This window comes from Amblyomma mixtum, chromosome 5 (assembly GCF_055824585.1).
Source record: "Amblyomma mixtum isolate Tamu chromosome 5, ASM5582458v1, whole genome shotgun sequence".
Classification (NCBI taxonomy): domain Eukaryota; kingdom Metazoa; phylum Arthropoda; class Arachnida; order Ixodida; family Ixodidae; genus Amblyomma; species Amblyomma mixtum.
This window is the reverse complement of record NC_143016.1, coordinates 52988163-53000198: the sequence shown is the minus strand read 5'-3', so window position 1 is coordinate 53000198 and position 12036 is coordinate 52988163.

The window sequence follows — 12036 nt, the reverse complement described above, 5'->3', positions numbered from 1 at the left end:
GCAGGGACCGAAAGTATAGGTCTAAAGGCAGACAAAAAGAGTAACAACGCCGCCAGTCATAGCAAGAGCACCAAGAGTGTTTTGGTAGCAACTGCAGACAGTCAGAAAGAGAGTGACATGGCTGGTTCTAGCGCTGAGACAGTTGCCGCTATGGCAAATGAGGCGGAGGTTCGGCGGAAGAAATACGGTACTGAGCTTGTATGCCGCCGCAATGAAAGACAGCTTTCCGGGAAAGAGCGCCACGGAGAGTTACCAGATATCAACATTGAAGCGCAAAGTCAGAGCGCAGCGTTAGATATAAAGAGCGATGCCAGTGAGATTGTCGCTGGAGTCCAGAATGTTGACGCCGCCCCAAAACGCCAAATTCGGGACAGCGAGCTGTTGGGCTCAGAGGAAACAGCAGAGGTCACGGGAGCGAGCGGTTGTGCAGGTGAGCTGTCGTCTGGCGCTCTTTGCAAAGCGCAATTGGATTCGCTGCGCGGCGAGAAAAATCGCAAACACGATGGGCCTGCGGGAATTGATGGCACGACTAAGGCGAGGGCCGGCAGCTTAGCACCTATTGGCCACGCGCGAACTTTCGACAGGCAGGGAAAGTCAACGGGTGAGGTTTCCAGAAGACGGCCACGCGTGAAGACAGCTGGTCCGAACACCCCTGCAAGAACGCAAAAAGCGCGGGTCAGGCTTCTGCATTTGAGGACCCGGCGTAATTTGTCGAAATTGCCACCGCGGCGAGCAAAAGTTCGCAAGCGTTGCAATATAGCCCAGCAGACTACGCGTGCGCATGCAGGGCGTAAACGACCTGCTCCATCGAGAGACAGCAGAGGGGATTGCAAGGCATGTGACGCGGGCGGCGTGCTAGAGAGAAGGGTGCACGGTCACCCTACAAAAGAGCGCCACAGAGGACCCGCGAGTCGGAGGCGGACGCAGCATGCAGAGAACCAAGAGAGGGGGAAGCGCCGCTCTAGCACAGGCGGAACTAATCAGCCCCACAGGTTTTTGGAAACCTTAACTGGTAGCCCGGCCGTCCGACCGCGACCTCGCAGGGCGCGGCTGAAGGCTAGGGACCAGTGAATTCCTTGAATCAGATGACCGTGTCTAGGCGTATTCCCGGGGCTAAGTGCTTCATGTATTTACTGTTTGCTTTTTTCATTTAATCAACTGTATAAAGAAAAATGAAAGCAAACCAAGTTTTGAGCTTTTTTCGCCTGAGTGAATTTTGCATTTTTTGTTACTTTCATTGTAATGTTACATTGGCGACTCTTATTTTTAAGTAATCTTTGTAATGCGCAGTTCACTGTAGCGCGAACGATTTCCTTTGTGAGCTGCAATCTCACCCGCGATTACCTTGTCATTTTGTTCTTTGACGGCATCATTTAATTGAGATTTGATGCGAATTGCCGTGCAGCAGGCACTTGTATATAGGTTTAGCTGCGCTGCGAATTGTGAGAGTGCCCGCTGAGGCACGAAGGTACAGCGAAGTAACTCATGGGTGAATGTGGCGCAGTCCCTCGCGTGGGTGCTGCGAGATTACTTCGAGCTGTAATTTTGTTGGGTCGGTTTCGTGGTTTGGCACGTGAGCTTACACTGCTCCGATTACTGTGTGCTAGTGTCCGCTGACATAGAAGCACGAACGAGGCCATTCTTGGCCATTGTAGCTTAGGCAGATGGCATGAGCTCCCAGAAAGGCTACCTTTTATGCCGACTTTAGCTTTGCAGTAGGGTTATCTGCAGTATTTGTTACACGCTAGTGTCCGCTGACGCAGAGGCGCGAGCGAAGCCGCTCTTGGACATTGTAGCGTAGCTCGTGTGAGCTCTTAGAGGTACTACTTTGTGTAGCCGTGTGAAGTTGCGCAGACTGTTTCTTCTGCGAGGTTTGTTGTGCAAGTTTCGCACATTTATGTCGTGTCTGCTGCGATGCAGAACGCAACGAAAACGACATGGGCAGCTGTAGCAGCTGCGAATAGGAATTAGCTTGGGGCAAAATTGAAAGCCTCTGTCTGACTTCTCGGCTGATTCCTGCCTGCCCGGGTGACATCGAGAATCGTCTCAATTTGTTCGACCGATTCTAGACCAATTCTAAATTTCCCTCCGTTTTTTTGAAGTGTCATGCATTATGACAACACTTTGAAGAGGTCCCAACACCTGAACCGTGCATCGGCTTACGCACTTCGTGTTCGTTCAGGAAAATTTTGTTTCTTTAAGATTTTAGAGGGAAGTTTGAGTAATCAGTTTTCTTTGGTTTTGGTCTGGCGGGGCGAGTGGGCAACAGACGGCACTTGCTTTTGCTGTGTGTGGCTTGGCGTTTGTGGTTCCGTTTGACTCGCCTGAAATTCCGAGAGCGGGACATCGACAGCCGATGAAGAGAGGCCTGGAGAAAACGAGAGCCCCCTCTTGCACGTCCTGTCAGCCGAGCTGCGTAGGAGCGGCTCATCTTCCGGACGCATTGTCTGGTGGCGGGGGTGCTGTTGGGTTTGGGATGCCCCCCCCCCCCCCCCTGCCTTGTGGATTAAGGCAGCTCGTGGTTCCCCTGCTGCCTAAGTGGATTAGGCAGCGACCTTCCAGGACCGTGGGACCACGGTGGCAGCGGCGAAAGTCAAAGACCGCCGAAGGCCGAAGATGCGGCGACGATGGCGGCGTCCCGTGGCCGAGTCGACCCTCGGGTCAACGAACAGAGTGGTGGTGTGCTGAGTGAAAGACAGCAGTGTTTAATTACTGAGCCTCTACCCTTTCCCATCAACCGAGCTGCGGCAGAGCACCACGGCCCAGCGCCGCCCCTGCCGTGGGCGGTATCAACAGTGGCCGCAACTGTCCGTCTGATTGGACGTCATTCTTCGAACTATTTCCCCAGACAGGGATCTGGGGAATCTGTGCGCTATTTAACGGGGTGTTGTTTTGAGACTCCAGAGCACTCCTGTTGACTCCTGAAGACGTTCTCTTTCACGGAGAATCCCTCTCAGTTGCTCTCTTATGTAAATAATGTAAATATTCTTGCATAAAGTTCTCCTTCCTTGATTTCTCTTCGTAACCCCGTCTCCCGCCTTTCTCGTCCCTTCTCCGGCCCGACCACGCTCACCCGATCCTAATAAGGCGCTCCCGGAGCCTTGCCGCGTACTGCGAAAGCGGAGGGGGCTCAGGCCCCGCCGCGTCGAGTAGGGCATTCTCTAGCGGAAAAGCGATCTCTCTCCCAAAATTCAAGTAAGCGGGTGTAATACCCACTGACCTGTTCACGGTTGTCCTTGTAGCGAACGCCAGTTCGGACAGCCGCGCGTCCCAATCTCTGTGCTGCTCGGTCGTCTCGACCAGCATGCTCTTCAGATTTCGATTCACCCGCTCGGTTATGTTGCTCTGAGCGTGGTAGGGACTCGTTCTCCTGTGGCGGATTTGAAGCGCCCGACAAGAGTCTACAAAGACTTTGCTTGTGAAATACGAAGCATTGTCCGTAATCAGGTCAGAAGGGAAACCGAAACGAGTGAAAGTCTCCAACAGTTTTTCCCAAATTCGTTCCGACACAAGCTTCCTAAGGAGGAAAACCTCAACCCACTTGGAATAGTGGTCCGTTATTACCAGGATGAATTGGTTTCCGCGCGCGGACCGAGGGAGGGGTCCCATGATATCGCACGCGACCACTTGCCACGGGTAGTTGCTAACTACCGCCTTCATCATGCCAGCGGGCTTGCCCGCCCGAGGCTTGGCTACCTGGCATACCGGGCAGGTACGGGCGTATCCCAGCACATCCTTTCTCATGCCTGGCCAGGTCGCGACACGGCATAACTTGTCGTAAGTCTTACTGCCGCTGCCATGGCCTGCCAGCGCTGAGTCATGGAAGTACTGCAGGAACCGTTTCCGCAACCTTCTCGGGACCACGACTCGGAAAGGGGATGCTATCGCCTCTTCCTCGTCAAGTTGGGGAATATAGCGGAGCAGCAAGCCATCATTGCCCAGCAGATACGCGTCGTACTTGCCCTCAGCGTTGCCCTCGCAAGCTCCTTCAGCACCCGCTGGCAAAGACCGTCTGCTTTCTGGACCTCGATCAGCTCTTCTCTACTGACCGCTACTCCCCAAGACAGATTTCTTTCTGCCTCGCTCCTAGGCAGGCGAGCGGTCGCCGCCACGAGCTGCTGTGTTTCCCTTCCGTCTAGAGCGCTGGGCATCGAGGCACCCTACTTCCGTCACAGAACCGTGCGGGACCTTTGTCCGTCTCCTCTTTCTCCAAACCGGGCGCGACACTCCCGTCCGCCCTCTCCTCCTCTCCAACAGCGGTGACGCCGCTTTTTACAAAGCTGGGCTGCGCCTCTGAAGCGCTTCCGCCAGCATTCCACGGTGCGCGCGATAAAGCATCGGCCACCTTGTTCAAGCTGCCCCGGCGGTACTCGATGGCGTACGCGTAACGTTGCAACGTCAGCGCCCATCTCGCGAGTCTGCCTGCGGGGTTCTTGAGCCTCTTTAACCAAGACAATGCCTGATGATCTGTCTGCACGGTGAAGACCGCTCCGTCTAGGTACATGTCGAACTTCGACAATGCGAACATGATCGCCAGGCATTCCTTTTCGGTCACGGAGTAATTCCGCTCCGCCGATGTGAGCGTGCGACTAGCGAACGCGACAGGGCGCAGTTTGCCCTCGTGTTCCTGTAACAAAACAGCTCCAACACCGTGGTCACTAGCGTCTGTCTGCAAGACAAACTGCTTGTTCAGGTCGGGGAGGCGCAGACTAGCGGTATTCGCTATCGCGCGAGCCAAGGCAACAAATGCGTCACTCTGTTCCTTGCCCCAGACCCACTTCGAGCCTTTACGCAACAGCAGGTTCAGCGGCCTTGCAAGCTCCGAACAGCGCGGGATGAATTGCCTGTAGAACGCAACCATCCCCAAAAACCTCTGCAAGCTTTTCACATCCATGGGGCAGGGGTAGTTCAGAATTGCCTGCAGTTTGTCATCATTCGGTCTCAGTGTGCCATCATCCACGACAAAGCCCAAGAGGTTCACTCTCTTCGATGCCAACTGCACTTTCTTTGGATTAATGGTTAGACCGGCACGTCTCATTCTATCGAGAACGGAATTCAGGTGAATGAGGTGCTCCTCGAACGACTGTGAGAATATCACAACGTCGTCGAGGTACGCCATGGCGTAATTGAACCTTGCATCGCCCAGCACGATGTCCATCAGTCGCATGAACGTGCTCGGGGCGTTAGACAAACCAAACGGGAGTCGAGTAAATTCGAAGAGCCCGCGGTGGCAGGTGAATGCGGTTTTCTCAATTCACCTTCGGCCACCTCAATCTGCACGTACCCTCTGCTTGCATCTAGGACTGTGAAGAACCTCGCGTTTCCTAACGCGTACATCACAGCCTCGATCGACTGAAAATGGTACGCAACCGTAGGCGCCAGTGAGTTGAGCTTACGATAATCAACACACAGCCTGACCGATCCATCTTTCTTCGGTGCTAGAACCACTGGTGACGCCCAGGGACTTTGTGAGGGTCTCACCGCACCGGTATCAATCATCTCGTCAAGGGCACAGTCGAGAAGCTGCCTCTTATGCGCACTTAACGGCCTCGGGTTACACCTGAAAGGGCGCGTATCACCCGTCTGAATCTCGTGCTGAAGCAGGTCGGTTCTGCCCGGTTTCTCCGTGAAGCAATCCGAAAACGGGAGTAAAGTTTCCGCGAGCCTTCGGCGCTGACTACTGGGTCCTGAGAAAGACGCAATAATCGCTTCTAACGGGCCACCGTCTCTCAGCATCTCGAGGGAGCTCCCCTGCCTTTCTGTCGCACAGGTGTGGACACCCACCTTTTGTGCAGGACAGCCGGGCAAGGATGCGCTTTCGAAGGGAATGAGGGGGGCGAGCTGGCTGTAACGATAGCCATTCTCCCCCATGTCGAGCACAATGCCTTCGCTCGAGAGAAAATCCCTTCCCAGAATTACTGGTATCGACAAGCCAGGCAGATATACGAAGCGATGTCTCCGCTTTCTGCCGTCAAAGCGCATCGTAAGACGCACCGCTCCCTTTGCCTTTGCCGCCCCAGCTGCTAAGCTTAACGGGGTTTCGGCCGGTCTGACACGGATGTTACCTATCCGGCAGGCCTCGTACACCTCGTCACCGACCAGTGACAGCGTTGAGCCCGTGTTTACGAGTGCGGAGTAGCATCACCCCGCTAACCGCACTAGCATAAATGGGCTTAAGGTGGCGGTTCCACTGCCGCCATCTTGCGAGTAGTTCATATTCTGCCACCAGGCTACGACACTGATCCATCACTGAGAAAGTGTCTACCCGTCTTGCCCCCAGCGAACCGAGACTGGTTTTGGTTGAGATGTTGAGATACGTGTCCGGTCCTTTCTTGACCCGTGCACCTGTGCTGCGTGAGGGTTCTTTTGTTGCTGCGCCTGCCTTCAGAGGATTACAAACGAACCATGGCAAGCCCGGCTGCTAGTCCTCGTCGTGCGTGGGGGGGAGGTGTTGGCTGGGGTGGTTCCGCATGCTTCTTTCTCTGCCTGTCCCTTGCCAAAGCCAAAGAGAGTGGGGCGAGCCGGGGCAAAGAGGGTACCGTCTTTGTCCAAACGGCGTCAGAGGTGAGGTGATCCTTGTTCGGGATAAGGATGACAGCACGGGAACAGAGGACCGTTTCCTTCTCTCTCTTGTTTAGCCTTGGCTAAATAGCCGCAGAAAGCTGTACCGTCGATGTTACTATCTGGAGGGCCTCCTTTGAGGGAATGTGCCGTTTCGTTCTTGAGTTTTACGCGACTACAGACTTTCCTGTTTTCAATGTCGTGACATATATTAGTGGGAGCAAAGAAAAAGAAAACAATAATGCTGCCCAGCCCGCATCGCAAAAGGCACAACGTCGACACAGTGGAAACTTGGGAGAGTTAGTGATAACTGTCGACATAATTGCACAGAGCAAATTACTAAGTAAGCGAAGAGAGGAAGCGGACGCCAAAAATAAGGAAAGTGTGAAATAAAGAAAATTAATTATGTTTATGTCCCATGTATATATTTCTAGTGTTTTTTTTTTCAATGAACCTTATAGTTGAAATCGGTGCCTTTCTTGTGTCCTTCCTTCTGCCCTCGTCTTTTGCGCGTTCAATCACTTCGTCACTGTTGATGCATAGTAATATTAGTAGTAGTCGGAACACTCCTGGTCTAGAGTGTAACCTGCTAACTATAGCGCTGAAAAAAAATATATTTTTTTATCAAATGATATTGCATCTATGATAAGAAAACTATAACAAAGACAGCTATACAATTTAGTCAACGCTCAGCGTATGCCTGTCCAACCTTATAAACTACGGTTGGTAAAGAAAAAGGCAGAGAGAAGTGGGCAATTGTCAATTTCTGTTTACCCTTGAGATGAATCGACATTGCGCAAGAGACGTGAAATTGCTATTGAGAGGGTTAGCACCGCAGGGTGTCGGAATGTGTTTACCTCAGAAGCAAATATTCTTCGTACATGCGGCGGCACCTTGCAACCAATTCCGATCAACTTCGACGGAATTTTGCCAAGGCTCACAAAAATGCAGTATACAGATGCATACCATTCACGAGGCGGACTCGAGACTTTTTTATAGACATTGTACGAAGAAGAACGGGGGGGGGGGGGGGGGGGGGGGGGGGGGGGGGGGCGAGGTGTGCAGGAATGCTGCCAAAAAAAAGGGGTCGGCTACAAAGCGATAGTTCTGTAGGCACTTAGGGCGACCCCCTCCCCTCTCTCGTTTGGACCCTCAACTGCGTGCTCTTATTCATTTTAGACGTACGTCTTTCTTGTATCCAGTTTGCATCATTAGGTTGCTTATTCCCTCCAGAATTTTCCATCGCGTGTTGAAATGTATATCTTTCTAACCTTGCGTCGATTTGCCTCGATTTGGTTGGGTCAAAGATTGAAAAAGTGCGCCCGCGTATGTGTGTGTGTATGCGTGCGTGTCCACGCGCGCGTACCTGGAAACTGTAGGAACAGCTGCTATTTTCACACCGTCTATTGTCAGGAAACTATAGCCTCGTTTACATGAACCCGACTTCGGCGGGTCGAGCCAGGAGATCGAGTTGAGCAAGGTCAGCCCAACTTGACTGCATGTTTACATGAACTCGATTTTAGCGAGTCGCGACCGGTTCAACAGCAGCGGCACCAAGCGTCGAACGGCGCAGCGGGAAAGGGCAGTGGCAGCCGTGAAGATTGCGGCATGCACGGCTGCCTCGCAGGCGCTACGGCGCAAGCGAATAACAGGTTCGCATTTATCACCCCTCCTTCCACTAACCCTACTCAGACCGGTTTACGTGCTGTCTGCTGTTGGGGTCGAGTGAGTCAACCCACCCCCTGCAGCGGAGTTGACTGGACTCGCTCCCTCGACTCCCGGACCCGACTCGTTTACATGAACCCAGTAACCGGTTTTCAGCTCAAATCCTCCACTCAACCCGTCATGTAAACACCGCTTATAACGTGCTTGTAATCATTTTCCGAGAATTCCTTTTCCTGCGGCGCTAGTCTACCCCGCCTGCAGGAGGGGCGCGCAGCAAGGGGAGGGGGCGGTCCTTTGTGCCAGTTCCCGAAAAGGGGACTTCTCAGCACTATAGTCGGTTACAACAAAAGAATGAAGCGACACACGCAACTCAGACGGAGCTCTCCAGCCAATCACGTCGATTTGTGTGGCTGTGCATGCAGCCAAGTCTGCGAAAGAGAACGAAGGCGTCGGCGCCTTGTCCCCGTGTCGCCGACGGTGGATGTCCTTTGTTCGGGATAAGGCTAAAAGAATAATAACGCAAAAAGAAAGGAAGAGATTTTGCTGCCCCGGCATCCGCCATCGTCTCTAGGAGCACCTGAGCAGGAGCAGGGGAAAAGACAGGGAGAAAGGCGAAGGTACTAGTAGGTGTGGTGCCCCCGTTAATTGTCTCAGCTGCACTGGCCACTAAAGGGGGAGGGGGGGAGAGGGCTGGGCTGCTCACCTTTCGCATAGATCCGCGCGAGAGTGTCTTTTTCGCAAAAGCGCTGAATGCTACAGGTGGGGTCATATTCGGCAACAGACGGTCGTGGCAGCTTCAGTCTCCACTGCTGTCGCGGCGCACCTGTGCAGACCGAACAGAAAACTGTTCGGTCGACGCGCTTGGCTGGGCGGTCTCCTTTGATGGGCATGTGCTGCTTCGTTCTTGAGTTGTACCCGACTTATATGCCACATGGATTCATTTCAGCGGTGGAACATGGCGCCCTCTGAACCACGGCATTCGTTTGAAAGAAGTGCGAGTCTAGTTCAGGAAAACTGCACCTGCCCCATGGTTAGTGCTGAAATAGTGCAGCTGCAGCCGCCATGGAAGCAGATGATGGTTTGCGGGTTGTGATAAACGGCGGAGACTCAAGTAACTTTCACTCGTCGACAAGCTAGAACGGATCGAGGCTGGTTCATGGCAACATGTTATTGTGATGTGCGGTTTGCACATTTCTTCATGAGATACGAGAGGTTGGCTGCCGCTGATGTAGGCTGTAAACAGCTGGCTCCAATTCATTGGCATCGCAAAGGCTAGCGACGACCAGGCCTGCACTCGACCATCCGTTTTGGAAGCAGACAGTGCCAAACTGCGCTCAAAGTGCCGGAACTAGCGGTACACACCCGCCGCACCGCCGCTGCCGCAGAACTTTGCCGAACTGGTGCATTGAGTGCAGGCGAATCGAGCGCTCTCCAACTTCCCCTCCACAGCGCTAGCCGGAACAACGAACAACCGGCAGCACGAAGCGAAAGCCTGTCTCTTCCCTTTCCTGTCGCTTTAGCAATGCCAAAGCTGTCCTCGAAAAATAATACGACGCCCAGAATGCGTTTCGTAGCGTCAGGTGAAAAAAATTGGCAGTGGCTTAGCTCTGCTATTGAATTAGAAATATTATAGCGCAAACAAAGACACGGACAAAAAAGAGAGGAAACACACACACTAGCGCTTGTGTGTGTGTTTCCTCTCTTTTTTGTCCGTGTCTTTGTTTGCGCTATAATATTTCTAATTCAATATGAACTACCAACTCGCCCAACAGGAAGTTTTAATGAAGCTCTGCTATGCCTGGATATACGTAGCGTCAAGTGATCCGGTGTTTCGGCCGCACGTTTCGCCTTGGCTGCTCGACGGCAAACTGCCAGGCGACAACCTCGGGATCGGAAGAATTTACATTTTCCAGTCTTCTGCGCCGTTTGGCAGCGGCTCGACTCTCCTTAGCTTACCAGAGCTTACATGTTGAGCGCGACCGTCATTTCTCCGCGCACCCTCCTCGCGCATGCGCAGTAGCGCGCGGCGCAACTGTCGTAAACACGAGGTCACGCGTCGGAGAGGAGCGCACGCCGGCGGCGCCGACAGTGAGGAGCTCGCACCGGCGGACCTGCGCCTCTCGTGACGTCACGCGGTTCTCGCGCTGCGCATAACAGGCGGCGCACACTCGCGCAAAACTCGGCTCTGACCCGCGTAGTGTGGCTTTACTAGCTTTACGCTACAAAACAATCCAGCAAAGCAATATTGCGGAAATCTGCTTGGAAGTTCGACACACACTACATAGGGCAAAATCGAGGGAAACGTGCGAACATCGTAGAGGTATCGTTCCCTCTCGTGAACACCTCCTCATTGTAAATGTTTAGCAGCGCCACCCTCGTTATTTTTTTGAACTGTGATTATTTAGTACACGTGCATGTGTGTAGATGGCGCTACTTACTAAATTTATCTACATTTATCGCATGTCGCTGCGTTATTGCTATTATTGTTTGTATTGTGCGGACTTTGTTCATGGCAATTGTTACAAGTTGATTAAAGGAATGAGAGACCGACATTTTAAGAGTATATTTGCCAGAAAAAAAGAAGCCGCGGAACGTTTCAAGAGCTTGTGTCCTTCATGAGGAGAACAAAAAAGGTAGCTAAAATCAACTAGACATTGCGCATTCCCCAAAAGCCGTAGAGTAAAGGCGATGCTTAGCCGCGTAGAGCGAAGTATTAAGTTTCTTCACGCAAAATCTCAAAACTGCCACGCGCTGGTTACCTGAACAATTTTGCATTCCGTTTTTAACTATTTCGAAAAAACGCTAATTTTGATCAGGAATAACTTTTAAACTAAACAAGGCAGACGGATGAAATTTTCAGAATGGAAGGGCGATTAGACGATCTCAAACTGTACAAAAAGGCGCCGCAATGCAATGCATATCCCAAAAGTTATTGCAGATTACATTGTTCTGTTTTCTATGCTTTTCAAACATGTGTGGCTAATAAACTAATCTATACACGTACTTCTAAATGCTTAAATATGTTGATTAGCATCCGATCTCAAAGTATCTCGAAAGATATTTCTCTAGGTGCAAGAGGTTTTTCACAATTTTGCATTTCCTGAGACAAGTTGAGCTCAACTGCCAGTTTTCATCTTTGCGTTTTCTTTTACAGTTGAAACAAATTTGCAGCTACCGTTAAACAAAATGCATCTTTTCAAAGCAGAGAAAAGTAGCTTTTCGGAGATATCTGAACCATATTTATGAAGCGAACGAGCGAGGTACAGTCGACGTACAAATATCACCAAAAATGGTTCCCGCTCACCGTCAGAGTGGGACCGCCACCGACTCCCTGAGCTCTACAGGCGAGCGGGACAAAGGCCTCCCCGTCGCCGGCGCGGGAGTTCTTTTCCTGACTAGCGCCTTGACAACCATGAAATTCTCCCGCTGACGGTGAAAGGCCGGTGCCACCAGACATCACCGCCAGCGTCTGACGTTTCCCTGCATACGCCTAGCTAGGCACTCGCGTGCCATGTGGCCGGGCTGGTTGCAATTCCAGCAAAGCCGGTCGTTCACCCGCCGCGTGGACCGAGGACCCCTCGTTCCACGAAGCTGTTGGGGACGACTCTCCCCTTTCTCCGCGCCTTCCTGACGCTCGCTCGGCGTGCGGCCTGTGAGGCCGGCACGACGCCGCTGCTCGAATGCGTACGGGTCCAGCGCGCGAGGGACAACAGGGGGTTCCGCCTGCCTTTCCACGGCCATTACCTCGGCGCGCCGAGCCCTCATCGCGCATTCTCGGCCTCCATCCCATGCGCATCCCGGTTCCAGCGA